Consider the following 15,934-nt stretch of genomic DNA (forward strand, 5'->3'; position numbering starts at 1 on the left):
TAGGCTCTATCTGGACAGTGGGCAAAATGAACCCATTGGATAGTTACAATTGTAATAGTGTTAAGAAGTGAGGTCTTTAAGAAGCGATTAGGTCATAAAAGCAGAGCCCTCATGAATAGATCAAAGCCATTATGATGGGAGTGGGTTAGTTTCACTGGAGTGGGTTCCTGATAAAAGGATGAGTTTGGTCAGATTTCCTCTCTGTCTCGAGTGCTGTCTTGCTTGCCACGTGATGCCTTCCTCCATGGGATGACCCTCACCAAATGCCAGCACCATGTTCTTAGACTTCCCAGCCCAAGAGTTATGAGACAAATATTTTTCCTAAATTACAGTCTATGATATTGTTACAGCAGCAGAAATGAGACTAAGACATTTGCTTCATCTAACTTTATGTAAATTTGATTTATGAAATCAAATTTTAAAATATATACATTTTCATTAAAAACATTTTTTTTTGAACATTTATAAATGTATCTGACATATAACTATGTTAGTATTTCTTTGGCTTGGTCTGACATATTTTTCTATCCTTTTAATATTTCTGCATTCTCACAATTTAAACATCATGCTTGTAAACAGTACAACATTGATTTTGTCACTTAATGAAGTATTTTCTTCTTTCACATTTAATGTAATTATTGATACATTTGTATTTAAATCTACCACTTTATGAAGTGCTTTCTGTTTATATTGTCTTCCTTTCTTGTTTTCTTTTTGGATGCAATTTTAATTGCATTTTGCCCTCTGAATTATCTTGAGGTTATATAAAAATCACTTAGGAAGATACTACTGTTTCTTTTTATTATCTAATTAATTTTACAGTCATATTTTATTTTCAAGCAGACATGCAACAATACATGTTTCATTTTATTATAGTCATGAGAAAAGCATGTTTGAAAAGCAAGCCATCATAATTTTGAGAGAAGTTCTGGGGAACTTGCTGGGGGCGAGGAATAGTCATTTGATCCCATGATCTACATTAGAGGTCGGCAACCTATATCCCATGAACAAAATATAACCAAAAGACTGGTTTCAGATGGTCTGTAAGTTAAGGAAGGGCTTTACATTTTTAAAGGGTTGAAAAAAAAATTAAAGAAACATATGTGACAGAAACCATTTATTATCGATCTGGCCCTTTACAGAAAAAGTTTGCTGATGACATATCCTATATCATCTTGCCAAGACCTGTAAAGGTCTGAGAGTTTTATCCTACTTGCAGACTAGTAAATTAGCTTGCTACAATTTCATGGATGCTAGTGGGACACAGGATAATCCAGCGTAAGAAACAAATGACTTTGTTATTTACAGCAATAGCAGTCATCAGAACATCAGCATTAGTACCAATTCCTTATGCCCCAATTTCCACCAGGTAATATGAAGAGAGGCAGGTGACACCAGCATGCACAGTAGCTGGTTACAGGAGATGATAAGGAGCTTAGGGCACCCAAATATTTTATAATGGACAGTAAGCACACCTGCTCTTTGCTCTGCAGGGAGACATTATCTCAATCTTCCAAGGCTGTTTGCTATTACAAGTTACAAATATTTAAGAAAAGATAGTTTGGAACAAAGTCAATGCCTCTGATTGAGAAATACAAGAGAATCATGGAGAAGATATAGAGAAATACAAGAGAATCATGGAGCACTGTGATCCAATAATCTAAATTTGTATCTATAATGGCCTTCAGATTTTATGAGTTGTATCATTTTAAAAGTTCATCTGAGCCAAGTGCTAAAGTATTTTCAGTATTATCTTAAAGAGTGGAGGAAATAATAGTTACATCACCTTATAGGGATTTCTAAAGGCAGTTTAAAATCTTAACATTTAAAAAACTATTATTCAGCTATTTAAAAACTTCTGATATGAAGAAGGATTGATTTATGGTAGGGGCCAGGTGATAACTTACTCTATAGTCATCTTCTAACTAATTTGGTAACTCGACATTTTCTTTGGTGGATGCATAAACTATATCATGTTCTATAAAATTTTATTATTGCAGTCCAAAATGTTTTAAAATTATCCCAGGATTTGGCTAGGCACAGTGTACAGCTGGCTGTAATCCCAACACTTCGAGAGGCCAAGGCAGGTGGATCACCTGAGGTCAGGAGTTCGAGATCATCCTGGCCAATATGGTGAAACCCCAGCTCTATTAAAAACATAAAAATTAGCCTGGTGTGGTGGCACACGCCTGTAGTTTCAGCTACTCAGGAGGCTGAGGATGGAGAATCGCTTGAATCCGGGAGACGGAGGTTGCAGCGAGAAAAGATAGTGCCACTGCACTGTAGCCTGGACAACAGAGCGAGACTCTATCTCAAATAATAGTAATAATAAATACATAAAGAAATAATTTCAATCCCAGCATTTAATAAGAAATACACATTTTACAGAAGAAATTTAAACACTGTAAGAACATTTTAAAATGTATTGATTTAACAAGTATTATAGTTGATATTTAACATCTAGAAGTAGAGCCAGCTAAGCAGTTTTCTGGCAGCATTATAAATGGAACAGTGTTTCTAAAAATTATGACTTTTTTTTTAAGAACTCTTTTATAAGATGAATGTTTACAAGGATGTAAACTATGTAACATTCAGTTAAATATTTAAAAAGCTGCTTCTATTAGAAACAGTAAGCTGTAAAATTGGGTATTTTTGAGAAAATCTAGATCATCTTTAAATGTCAGACATGGGGCAGTTAGCAGAATTCTCTAACATGACATCTTTTTAACCCTAGAAACTCGAAGTATGAAATCCAGTCAGAACTGATCTGCTGTTGCTTTAATATAGGCCTGAGCTAGAGAGCTCTGGAGAAAGCAAGATTACTTTGGGGACAATATGGAATCTCTTGTGTCCAACTAAGTATGGTCTGGTAGCTTTGAGTTTCTAGACTACTGAACAAAAGCTGCAGCTAAGATCTGATGTTCCACTACATAATTTTCCTGAGTAATTTTAACGTAACTTTATAACATATAGGAAGAATATAAACTAAAAAAGTCTTGCATGATTAGTTGCTCTTCACTACTTAATGTTGCTATTTAGATTTGTTCAGTCTCTTTACTATAGTTTGGGTTAAACTAGAAGTCATTTTAGCTGAGGACTAAGTATAGGTTCGCGTGGACTATTTTTATATATTTATATACTAACTCATTTATACATCCTTAAGTGTTCTGATAAAATCATATTTTAACTGTTCTATTAAAATATCTATTATATGATTTCCAAGGCAAATTTAGAATATAGAAAAAGTCCACATAAATCAATTTCATTTCATTTCATTTATCACATGCCGACATTTAACCAAATAAATTTTAGAGAGATGCTGGAACATCTCCTAGTCTCTGATAGGGTGTTTCAGGTGAGGTAAGAACCAGCAGTTTGAAGGAAGGTTGGAGAAAAGGATTACTTTATGTCTGGTAAGACAATGTTCTTTACTAATAAAACTTTCCTACTTACTGACTTTTAGGATGCCTGAAGGAAAAAGGAAATAGGAATCATTTAAATATTAAACACATTTTTTTTTGACAACCCAAACTCATTAGATTTATCATATTCATCTGTCTACAGTGAATTTTTTCCTAGGTGTGTTCTCACAGACTTCTTTGAAAAAAAGAAAGAAAAAAGGCTGAGTTATATGTAAACTAAATTTACCTATCATTATACATTTACAAGACAAAGGGCAACACAGGAAATGGGCTTCTAAGCAATTTGGAAATTATATATAACCTGAAAGTCACAAAGAAGATTAAAATTTATGTACAAAAAGTTACAAACAAAGTATAAAAACCACAAAATGGGAAAAATACTTGCAACACATAATAGACAAAAACATTAATTTATTTAATTTACAAGTTTTACAAATCACTAAGAAAAAAATGCAACTTAGTAGAAAAATAGGCAAAAGATATTAACAGTATTAACAGGCAGTTGACACAGAAAGAAAAACAAATGAAATCATGCTCAACTTCACTCATAATTAAATAAATGCAAACTAAAATAAGTTATACTTTTCAACTATGAGAGCAGTAAAGGTAAAATATTCTGATAACACACAATGTTGGCAAGTAGCAGTTGATAGAAATGTAAATTAAAACAACTTTTTGGAGGGCAATTTTGCCATATATATCAAAATTTAAAATATTTGTACTGTCTCAACTGTAATTTTATAGCTAGGAATTTAATGAATAAACTCTCAAAAATTGCAAGGTTCATTTTCCAGTGTACTCACTGATCCATTACTGGTAATAACAAAAAACGGAAAATAATCTAAATCTCCATCAGTCTGCCTAAATAAATTATTACATACCCAATCAATTCAATATTATTTAGCACTGAGCAGAAAGAATCATACATGGTGTTAAAAAAGTGAAAAAAAAAAACCTTTTGCATTATGATCCATTTATTTATATGAAGAAATATATATAATTTTTTTCAGGAAACAAAAGAAACAATGACGCAGCTAAAACAGATCTTTAGGGAGAGGAATTAGTAGACTTCATTTTTCATTTTATATCTTCATGACTGATTTAAACTTTTATTTTGCCACATATATGTAAAAAATTTGTACATATATAACATATTTTAAATAATAGTTATTATTGTGGTACTGTTAAATAGTATTTTAAAGAAAAGAAACCACATGGATAATTGTTCATGGGCCCAGTCATTCAATATGTATGGTATAGAATTCGTATCATCCACACTGAGATACCCTTTCAAAACAATGACTGCAAAAAAATGGGTTTCCATTCTTTTTAGATGTTATTTTAAAATTCATTTCATAATAAAATCTAATACCATAGTAAAACTCATTTTTTTCCCTTTCTCCAGAAACTTTAAGCAAATACTTGAAGTTATGGTAAAGAATCTTAAAATAATGCCATTCTTGGTTCAGCCACTTGGGGAAACAGTGCATCATTATCTATTGAAGGTGAAGATATACATACTCCATGAACCAGCAATACCCTACTAAATATACACCCTAGAGAGAAATCTACTCATATATTCACCATGGTATGTGTATACAAATGTTCACAGCAGGAGTGTTTACAATAGCAAAAAATAAAAGCTAACCTCGAAACTACTAAAATAGTAATTAACATTAGAATGGCTATATTAATTATGGCATATTTGTACAATGGTATATCTATACAAAAGAATCATCCTTAGGCTTGCAGAATAAATTTTAAGGTTTGGGCATTTACAGCTCAAAAATAAAGTACAAAGACGCTGAATACAGAACTGTGTCCAAACCATCATAATAAAAATTAGTACCAGTACAGAGAAGAGATTCTGTAGTTAGGTTAGAAGATGGAACTTCTAATTACTTCTTCATTTTTAAACCTTTAATATTCATTCCTAAATTAGATTTAGCCATTCCTTTTCAAGAACATTTCCTGATATATTTCATTAACTGCAAATACTCTTAGACAATCATACTAATATATCCTTCCTATCATCATTATTCATATTCACCTAGCCTCACACAAGAACCTATAAGAAGCATAAAAAAGCATGTCAAGAGGCTAAAAACCACTACTTAACAAAACAATCTTTTTTTTTTCCTTTTTTTCTTTGAGAAGGAGTCTCACTCTGCTGCCAGGCTGGAGCGCAGTGGCACAATCTTGGCTCACTGCAACCTCCACCTCCTGGGTTCAAGCAATTCTCCTGCCTCAGCCTCCCGAGTAGCTGGGATTACAGGCGTGTGCCACCACACCGGGCTAATTTTTGTATTTTTGGTAAAGACGGGGTTTCACCATGTTGGCCAGGCTGGTCTTGATCTCTTGACCTTGTGATCCTCCTGCCTCAGCCTTCCAAAGTGCTGGAATTTGGTGTGAGCCACCATGCCCAGCCTTTTTTTTTTTTCTGAGATGGGGTCTCACTCTGTCACCCAGGCTAGAGGGTAGTGGCGTGATCTTGGCTCACTAAAATCTCAAAATCTCTATCTCCTGGGCTCAATGAGTTCTCCCACCTCAGCCTCCCAAATAGCTGAGACAACAGGTGTGTGCCACCATGCATGGCTAATTTTTGTATTTTTTGCAGAGATGGGGTTTCACTCTGTTGCGCAGGCTGGTCTTGAACTCCTGAGCTCAAGCGATCCTGCTGCCTCAACCTCCCAAAGTGCTACGATTACAGGTGTGAGACATCAAGTGATACAGTTTGGCAAATCTCATCTTGAATTGTAGCTCCCATAACTCCCCCATGCTGTGGGAGGGACACGGTGGTGGAAGATAATTGAATCATAGGGGCGGTTTCCCCATACTGTTCTGCTGTTAGTGAATAAGTCTTATGAGATCTGATGGGTTTATAAGGGGAAACCCTTTCACTTGGCTCTTATTCTCATTTGCCGCCATGTAAGACGTACCTTTTGCCTTCCATCATGATTGTGAGGCCTCCCCAGCCAAGTGGAACTGTAAGTCCATTAAACCTCTTTTTATTTATAAATTACTCAGTCTCAAGTATGTCTTTATCAGCAGTGTGAAAATGAACTAATACACCATGCCTGGCCAAAACCAAAATCTTCTTAACTCATGTTCCACATTTAAACATATGGTAGCAGAGGTGAAGGAGAATGAAGTTTTGAATTGTTATAGCATACACGCACACACAGGTACACACGCACACACAAGCCATTTTGTAAGAGGAACATTTCTTTTAAATGTTAGCCATGTGTTAATTTTCACTTAATATTTGTAGGAACACTTTCAGTTACATGTTTAATACAATACCATTTTAATACTAGTATTAAAAATGTTTTATAACCTTTATAACACAGGAAAACACAGGTTTCTACCAATGGGCAGAACTTGTCATCATGGGGGATTTCAGTAAAACACTATTTCCCAATCTGCCATGTACAGCCAACTGCCTAAATTTGGACCAATAAGATTTGGCATGTGTGTGTGATAGGGAGTTGTTTTCTACTCTCTACTTTTTCCTTCTCACTGACTAGATAATAGCAACAAATGAAGGCTCCTATCTTTAAATCAGACATAGAAGCCTCCTGACAAGAATGGCAGAGCTGCCTGGCCAGCTTCAGACAGGTCATTTCTAGATTGCTGTCTGAGTAAAACAGAAATGTCTGTTATTGCAGCACTGAAATTTGAAGATATTGTTATAGAAAATTTTAATGTAAAAGTCTAAATACTCAGTTAAATTATTTGTAGGAAATTGTTGAATCGTTTTCATTAGTCAAGGCAAAAATCTTTGTCATAAGAATTAGGGGATAAAGATAAAATCTTAAAAATATGTACACATGAATTGTTATGTATATGATCATGTGACATTAAAGGTCTCTTTATGCATTACATATGCGTCACATCAGTGGTCCCCAACCTTTTTGGCACCAGGGACCATTTTCTTCCACGGACTGGGGTGGTGAGGGTGGATGACTTTGGGACATTACATTTATTGTGCACTTTATTTCTATTATTACTACATTGTAATATATAGTGAAATAATTATACAACTCACCACAATGTAGAATCAGTGGGAGCCCCAAACTTGTTTTTCTGCAACTAGATGGTTCCATCTGGGGGTGATGGGAGACAGTGACAGATCATCAGGCATTAGATTCTCATAAGGAGCACACAACCTAGATGCCTCCCATGCGCAGTTCACAATAGGGTTCACGCTCCTATGAGAATCTAATGCCGCTGCTGATCTGACAGGAGGTGGAGCTCAGGCAGTAATGTGAGTGATGGGGAGTGGCTGTAAATACAGATGAAGTTTCCCTTGCTTGCCTGCTGCTTATCTCCTGCTGTGCAGCCTGGTTCCCAATGGTACCGTTCTGTGGCCCAGGGGCTGGGGATCTCTGCATTATATCAAAGGTAAAAATCACACATACACAAAGACCAAGATACTTACAATAATAAATTTTCTAAATAGTTGAATGTCAACACTATGATAAACAAAACTGCAATGCAACTAACCGGAGAAAACCAATTTCGTTTAGGGTTTTTGTCCATAATACATGAAAAAGCTCTTAAAATGGGTAAAATGACAAAGAACATTGTATTAATACTGATTTTTGGTTGCAAGCCACAGAAACCAAGACTCTGGTTAACTTAGATGAAGTGAATTACTGTGAGAGTATGGGAAAGTTAAAAGAAAGAAGAAACAGATGCAGGACAAGGGAAGTAGTTCCAGAGGGTGCTGGTGGCAGGAACTACCATACAGTCTTCCCTGAGTACTGCCACTGGAATGGGCAGTTCCTTAGAAACAGACTGAGGTGGCACAGTGATGGCATAGATAAAGCATACAGAAACGGCATGGAGAAAGTTTGATGGAGAGTGCTCTCAGGAGACACAACTATAAGGAAATGAGGAAGGCAGGATTGGGCAGAGGAAGAAGCAGACTCGCAGTGAGGATGCAGCTGAAGCCTCAGTCCATCCTACAAGGTGTTCTTTGAAGTAATAGCTCTTTAGAATTGTCCCAAATAGAGTCAATGCCCTTTATATTCACCATCAGCCAGTCAGTGGCCTTGGGTTGCCCTCAGGCAAGGCAGTTCCCCAGGGAAGGAGGAAGTGAGATATAAGCAACTGAGAGTCCCACAACTGGACTTACTTTTCTGACTTTGCATCGCATCACCCAAAATTCAAAACACTTATGAGAGCCAGATTGGCACATTTGGTCATATGTTCACAATTTGGCTGGGGTAGGCAAGCTCCTCTATTATGTCCTTCCAAAACTACACACAGAGAGGTAATTCCAGTAAACAAATTACCCCCACCTCACCAAAGAAACAAAACAAAACCCAAACAAAAACAACAACAACAATTTGTATGCTATTACCACAACCAGACAGAATGGAAACCACACTTCTAGGATACAGTAATGGTCTACTATAGATATCAATGGGCAATTCAGAAATAAAAATATATAAATGATTAATAACCTTTAAAAACTATAACCTCACTAGGAGCTAATGATTTGCAAATTAACCTTTTTTTTTTTTGCGCTAATCAGATTGACAAAGATTAAGAAGAAAGATTTTACTCAGACTTTATAGGGGTAGTGGAAGGCAGGCATTCAAACACAACGTTGATAGAAGGATAAACTGATAATAACCTTTCTGAAAATCAAGTCTGATATGTGTTCCAAAAGTTTTAAAAATATACATACCCTGCTATTTCACTTCTAATAATTTATCCTAAGGAAATACTCAATTAAGAAAGATATACGCACAAAGATACCCAATGTAGCACTGCTTGCTCTTATTTAAAAGGAAATAAACAGGGTTTAGAAATAGGTGATAGATTCAGTAAATTATGATAAATCACATGATGCAATATTATGAAGCCATTAGAAATCATACAATTGCAAGATATCCATTTTCATATATGGAGAAATGTTCACATTACTGGTTTTAAAAATTATAAAACATACAATAAATCATTTTGTAATACCATAAATAGGAAAATGTTATTTCAGGGTGATGGCGTTATAAGTGTTACTTCCTTTTGCTTTTTTCCTATGACTTCTATATTAATCATGTATTACTTTATAATTAGAAAGATATTTTAAATAATAAATATCTAATTACTTGACTTCTTATAGAGATTTAATTCTTGATATATAATAGGATATATATCAAGAATTACGCTATAGAATATATATCAAGAATTATATAATATGGACAATATATCAATAATTTAATATCTATATATAATATAGAATATATATTAAGAATTTTATGTCTTTAGAAATTGGTTACAATTCAACTAGGCGTGGTGGGTGTCTCAGCCTGTAATCCCAGCACTTCGGGAGGTCAAGGCAGGTGGATCACTTGAAGTCAGGAGTTTAAGACCAGCTTGGCCAACATGGTAAAACCCCATCTCTACTAAAAACACAAAAATTAACCAGGCCTGTTCGTGAGCACCTGTAATCCCAGCTATTTGGGAGGCTGAGGCAGGAGAATCACTTGAACCCGGGAGGTGGAGGTTGCAGTGAGACGAGATCATGCCACTGTACTCCAGCCTGGACAACAAAGAGACACTCAGTCTAAAAAAAAAAAAAAAAGAAATTGTTTACAATGGAATTTTAGTTCAAATCTCTTAAAAACAAGAAACATTTCTTGACTAATCAGAAGAGCTAACACTCAGGGCCATATTCAAAGTCAGCTGGTACTTCAGTTTTAAATGAAAACAATTACATGAACTGTAACAACCTGTCTTTACCTTCATAATCATGTTTTTAAAAACTGCAATATTGAACCTAATAGTTTTGGCCCACATTTAAAGGAAGATTAAATTACTTGGAAAGGGCTCAGAAGAAAGTAATAAAAATAATTACATACTTAGAAATTCAGTCCTATAATGACATGCAAAAGGAAATCATTTAGAAAATAAAACTGAAAATAACCTTACACTTTTACGGGTTACCATAACCTCTGAAGAACGAGACAAGAAGCCAAAAAATTGAATTATTATGAGAATAATTTAATTTAGTCATTAGTAAGAACATCTTATTCTTGAATAAGTATTTGAGTAATTATTAATGTCCAATGCTATGTAATAAGGACTTGTAACCACTAGGATGTATTACTAAAAATTCTTTTCTTAAAACAAAAGTGTCAAAGTTAGAATATTGTGTAAAGTAGGGGCTTATTACGTAACCTTTTAAGATCTTTTCCATATTTATGATTTTTTAAAAATTTCAGGCATCTAGAATAATTATAAAAACGTTATCTTATTTTTATGGCTTTTTAAAAGTCAAAATGGATTAATCACTAAGAAATATAAGAGGATAAAAATATTAGAGATTTTTCATTAATATTGAAGAAAATATAAGTATACAATTACTTAGGAAATGCGTTATATTTGACTCCATAAAGGGGGAGCAATTAAACTAATTATTAAGATAAGAGTACAAGTGTGTTAAATGTCAGTATCTGTATTTTAAATCTTTTTTTAAAGTATAGTGCAATGTAGTGAATGCAGACAAAACTTTCCTATAACATATTTGTACAGATTTGTTTTTTTTTAAGATGGGAGTCTTGCTATGTTGTCCAGGCTGGTCTTGAACTCTGGGGCTAAAGCAATACTCCTTGCTCAGTCTCCCTAGTAGCTGGGACTACAGGAACACACCAACTTACCAGTAACACATTAGTTTTAAGGGGCTCAGATGAAGGAAAAAAAATGGATTTAAGATGAATAAAAAAGAATAATCTTTTGTCTGGGTTTGTTCCATCTTCCAAATATGTAGCAGCAACATAATGACACAAAAAACTGCCCTAAAAATCTGTAACAGAAAAAAAAAACAGCTTATATGCTACTCAAAAAATTACCTAAATACACCTCAAAATCAAAACAAAAAGCAAAGTTAAAAACAAAACAGGACACACTTGCAAGAAAAGATATGACCTAAAGGTTGTATCTTAGCACTGTTTGGTTTTTGAATAAAATATTAAGTTTTAAGCATTTATTTAATGTTTACATACATTAGGCTTTACCATACTATCAGGCACTGTTCTAAGTAGTTTACGAATAGTACTTAATGTAATCCTCATAGCTCCGTAAGAAAGCTGGATATGGTAGCTCACGCCTGTAATCCCAGCACTTTGAAAGGCCCAGGCCGGCAGACTGCTTAAGTCCAGGAGTTCAAAACCAGCTCAGGCAATATGGCCAAACCCTGTCTCTACAAAAAACAAAAAAATTAGCCGGGTATGGCGGCCCGTACCTGTGGTCCCAGCTACTCAGGAGGCTGAGGTGGGAGGATCGCTTGAGCCTGGGAGATCAAGGCTGCAGTGAGCTGTGATCTTAACACTGTACTCCAGACTGGGTGACAGAGCGAGACCCTGCCTTAAAAAAAAAAAAGAAAAAGAAAAAGAAAAAAAAAGCTACCATTGTTATACCTCATTTTATAGATTAGGAAACTGAGGTACAGAGGTCACACTAGGCCAAGATCACACAACAAATAGTGGAGCTGACGGAGCTGAGATTCAAATCCAGGCAGTCTGGTGCTGGAGTCAATGTGTGTAATCACTAAGCTATTATATACAAGTAATTCCTTCACATATTAATATTTGATAACAATTTTGAACTTTGAAGTTTGCAAATATCCATAGCCTGTCAGAAGTACAAAAGTAATCACAAATAACTTTTCTAATAAAGAATTTAAATTGGAAAAGATTTCCTTGACTAGCTTTACAACAAATACATGTGTAGACAAAAGTAGGGATAAGAAAGAAAAAGACTGTTTTTTAAATGCATTTGTCATGAATTTATTACCTGGGTAAGCAAAAACACTTGAGCTATCTCTTTTGAAAGATAGAATTTAAAAATATGAATTTATACATTGTCTAGCAGAAAAGCACAGTACAATTTCAATTAATGTTTGATTCTATGACTGACTAAAATCTTTATAATATTTTTAATTAAAGAAGAAGGTGACTGGGACTTAGGTAGGAAAGCAAAATCATAACATCTACTACGGAAACAAGCTTTTTTTTTTTTTTTTTGGATACAGAGTCTTACTCTGTCGCCCAGGCTAGAGTGTAGTGCTGCAGTCTTGGCTCAATGCAGCCTCTGCCTCCCAGGTTCAAGCAATTCTCACGCCTCAGCTTCCCTAGTAGCTGGGATTACAGACGCGCACCAGTACACCCAGCTAATTTTTGTATTTTTAGTAGAGACGGGGTTTCCCCATGTTGGCCAGGCTGGTCTCAAAGTCCTGGCCTCATCTGATCTGCCTGCCTTGGCCTCCCAAAGTGCTGGGATTATGGGCATGAGCTACTGTGCTAGGCCTATAAAAATGCTTCTTTAGGGTAACTTTTTTCTTTTTCCTGTAATAGGATAAGCACATTATTTCTCAAGAGAAATATCATTTACTGAATTTGAACTCTGAATGCCATCTAATAAAACAGCAAAGCCACAACCATGCAGAATGTAGGCACAGCATGTCTAACTAAAACTAACTGTAAGAAAAAAAAAGAAAAGGGAGCTGATTTCAAAGGTTCTACATGGCTTTGCACTTCACATATTCTGATGCTGCAGATTCGAGAAGTTGTACGTCTAACATAATTTATGTCTTCTTTTAGCATTTGTGAATTGAGAAGCTTGGAATAACAACTATGCAAGTCACTTCTAATCCTAAAATTCCAACTACATGAAATACATATTATTAAGTACTCAGACACACACAATGTCAAAGGCTGGCCTTGTGGCAAAAAGGAAATACAGCAAAGAAAGTCAGGTCCCCACCATGGCACTGACAGCAAGTCTGTTCTCAAGGTTAGTCTCTAAACTGACACCTGGTAAGTCTGACAATAAAATATTTGCCAACAATTAAGTAGAGGAGACCTCTCCTGAGAAATTTTTCATAAGTTTCACATACTACATTTTGATATCTCCTGGAATGTTTGTGGCCCTCCCCTTACTGGACTACTCTCTCATTTTGTTGGCTAATACATGTTACTAAAGTCAATATATATTCAACTCATTTTTCTCTGCCTCTTGGCCCAATTTAACACAGCTGATCCTGTTTTCAAATGCCTTCATCTGATTTTCTTCTTACCGCTTAGGCCACCTGCCCTTTGTAGGTCTTTTATGTGGTCATTAATGTTGGAATTACTTATTTTTTATTTAACCAAGTTTTTCATCTGTAAAATGGATGTAATCTTATGATTTTCTTCATAGTGTTGTGAGAATTCAGTAAGATTATGAATGTATAGATTTTGGCACAGTATCCAGGACATAAATTACTACTATCAACTCGTGGCTAGATTAGTGATATTGTGTCCTGCCTTCCCATGCTTACTCTTCCTCTTATCCACTCTTCTGCTCATAATATAACTAGTTTTATTTTTATTTATTTATTTTTTGAGGCAATGTTTCACTCTGTCACCCAGGCTGGATGCTGTGGCGCAATCATAGCTCACTACAACCTCCACCTCAAGTGATCCTCTCACCTCAGCCTCCCAGGGAGCTGGGACTACAGGTGCATGTCACCATGCCCTGCTAATTTTTGTGCTTTTTTTGGTAGAGATGGGGTTTCATCATTGTTGCCCAGGCTGGTCTTGAACTCCTGAGCTCAAGTCGTACACCTGCCTTGGCCTCCCAAGTGCTGGGATTACAGGCGTGAGCCACCTTGCCAGGCCTAGAGAGTTTTAATAAGCACAAATCTGATCATGTGCCCCTATCTATCTGGAAACCCAGTAATGCTTTTATAGGGCTTTTAGAATACAGACTCATCTCTTACTACTTGTGCTCCCTAATCCCTCCCTATGCTTTAACCAAACTGATTTCAAGCTTCTTTGATAGTTCCTGCTCACTCCATGAGGGCATTTGACCACAATATTTCCCTTGTTTGAAACCCTCTGCAAGTTACAGTTTGGTCCTAATATTCCTTTAGACCTTTGTTAAAAAGTCACTTCCGTCTTGACTAAGTCTGGCCTATTTTGCTTTTTCCTTATACCATGTTCCTCTCTCCTGGAACTTCTTTTTGCAGTTACACATTTATATGAGTGACTACTACTTATTATTACCACACATTTGTGTGTTTCCTCCAACAGACATCTCAGACTAAGCTCCTGATATTCATCCAACCCAAATCTGTTCCTTTAACCTCCTTTGCCATCTGAGGAAATAGTAATACCATTCTTCCAACTGGTCAGGTCAAAACCCTTGGACCCTCACACTTCACATCCATCAGCAAATTCTATTATGTCCCCAGAATTCAACTATTTTTCCCCATTTCCACTGCTACCCACTGTAGTCAAAGAGCTACCATCATTTCCTGGATTGCTGTAACAACTCTTAACACATCTCCTTGCTTCTCTGACTCAACCACTTATCCCTTGCCTACCTACAAGACAGCTAGATCAATCCTTAAAAAATGGCAGGTGTCATTCCTCCACTGAAACCTTCCAACAACTTGCCATCTGCCAAGGACTGTTGTGTACCCCGCCAAAGTCGTACGTTGAAGCCCTAATCCTCTCCTCACACCTAGGTGACTGTATTGGAGATAGTGCTTTTAAGGAGGTAATTAAGGTTAAATGAGGTGATTAGGGTAAAGCCCTGATCCCACAGAACTTGCCCTTATAAGAAAAGGAAGAGACAACGCTCTCTTTATCATGTGAGGAGACACTGAGAAGGTACTGTCTGCAAGCCAAACAGAAAACCAGAACCTGATCATGCTGCCACTCTGATTTCATTCTTCCAGCCTGAAGAACTGTGAGAAAATATATTTCTATGCTTTGAGCCACCCAATCTATGGTATTTTGTTATGGCAGCCTGAGCTGACTAACACACCATTCTACTCAAAGTCAAGTAGATCTAATAGCCAAAAAAGGTCCTAAACATTCTAATCTATTACGGCCCGTATCCTAAGCTCTCTGATGTAACTGCCTTTGTTTCTTCCCATCTCTTAAGCAAGTTCCAGCCAAACTGGCTTACATGCAATTCCGTGAGCATGCTATGCATGCTCCTGCCTTTGGGTCTTCTTTGGTTTTTCTCGGCTTGGGACACCTTTTTTCCCAAGAATTCACATCACTCACTTCCTCACTCAAATGTTACTTTCTCAGTGAGGCCATCCTATGGAAAATTTATGATCCCCATTTCACACAAATATCCCATTTCCCTTTCCTTAGGACTCACTGCTTGGATGCTGTGTATTTTACCTATTTATCTTGTCTATTGTTTCTCTCACTAGAATGAACTCCATGAGAGATGGGATTGTCCGTTTTGCTCACTGATATATCCCGTAAATACAGAGTAGCTCACAGTAGCTGTTCAATATTTATTCAACTAAATTAATGTTGAGTTCCAATAGTGGCAGAATTCGTCGTGGAGTTGAAAGGTACTGCACAGATCATCTACTAATGCAGCAATTCCCTAGAAGAAAACTGCACTGCTTAAAGGACCGCCTCATTTTTCTGGCCTCCTCTGGTTATTATCAAAAGGAGCTTTAAAAATCCTGATGCAACAGCTGTTTTTCCCTC

The 15,934-nt window shown here is 36.1% G+C and overlaps 1 long non-coding RNA gene across 2 annotated transcripts in view; it reads right to left on the minus strand.

Moving 5' to 3' along the window:
• The window catches only part of LOC144341525 (uncharacterized), a 145,707-nt gene that overhangs the window by 128,649 nt on the left and 1,124 nt on the right, over positions 1–15,934 (minus strand). For both annotated transcript variants that reach the window (XR_013418506.1, XR_013418505.1), the window contains exons 2-3: positions 11,093–11,238; positions 9,878–9,999 (exon numbers count right to left, since the gene is read on the minus strand). This is a non-coding gene — a long non-coding RNA (uncharacterized LOC144341525). The remainder of the gene's footprint in view (positions 1–9,877; positions 10,000–11,092; positions 11,239–15,934) is intronic.

This window comes from Macaca mulatta, chromosome 6, assembly GCF_049350105.2.
Source record: "Macaca mulatta isolate MMU2019108-1 chromosome 6, T2T-MMU8v2.0, whole genome shotgun sequence".
Lineage (NCBI taxonomy): Eukaryota > Metazoa > Chordata > Mammalia > Primates > Cercopithecidae > Macaca > Macaca mulatta.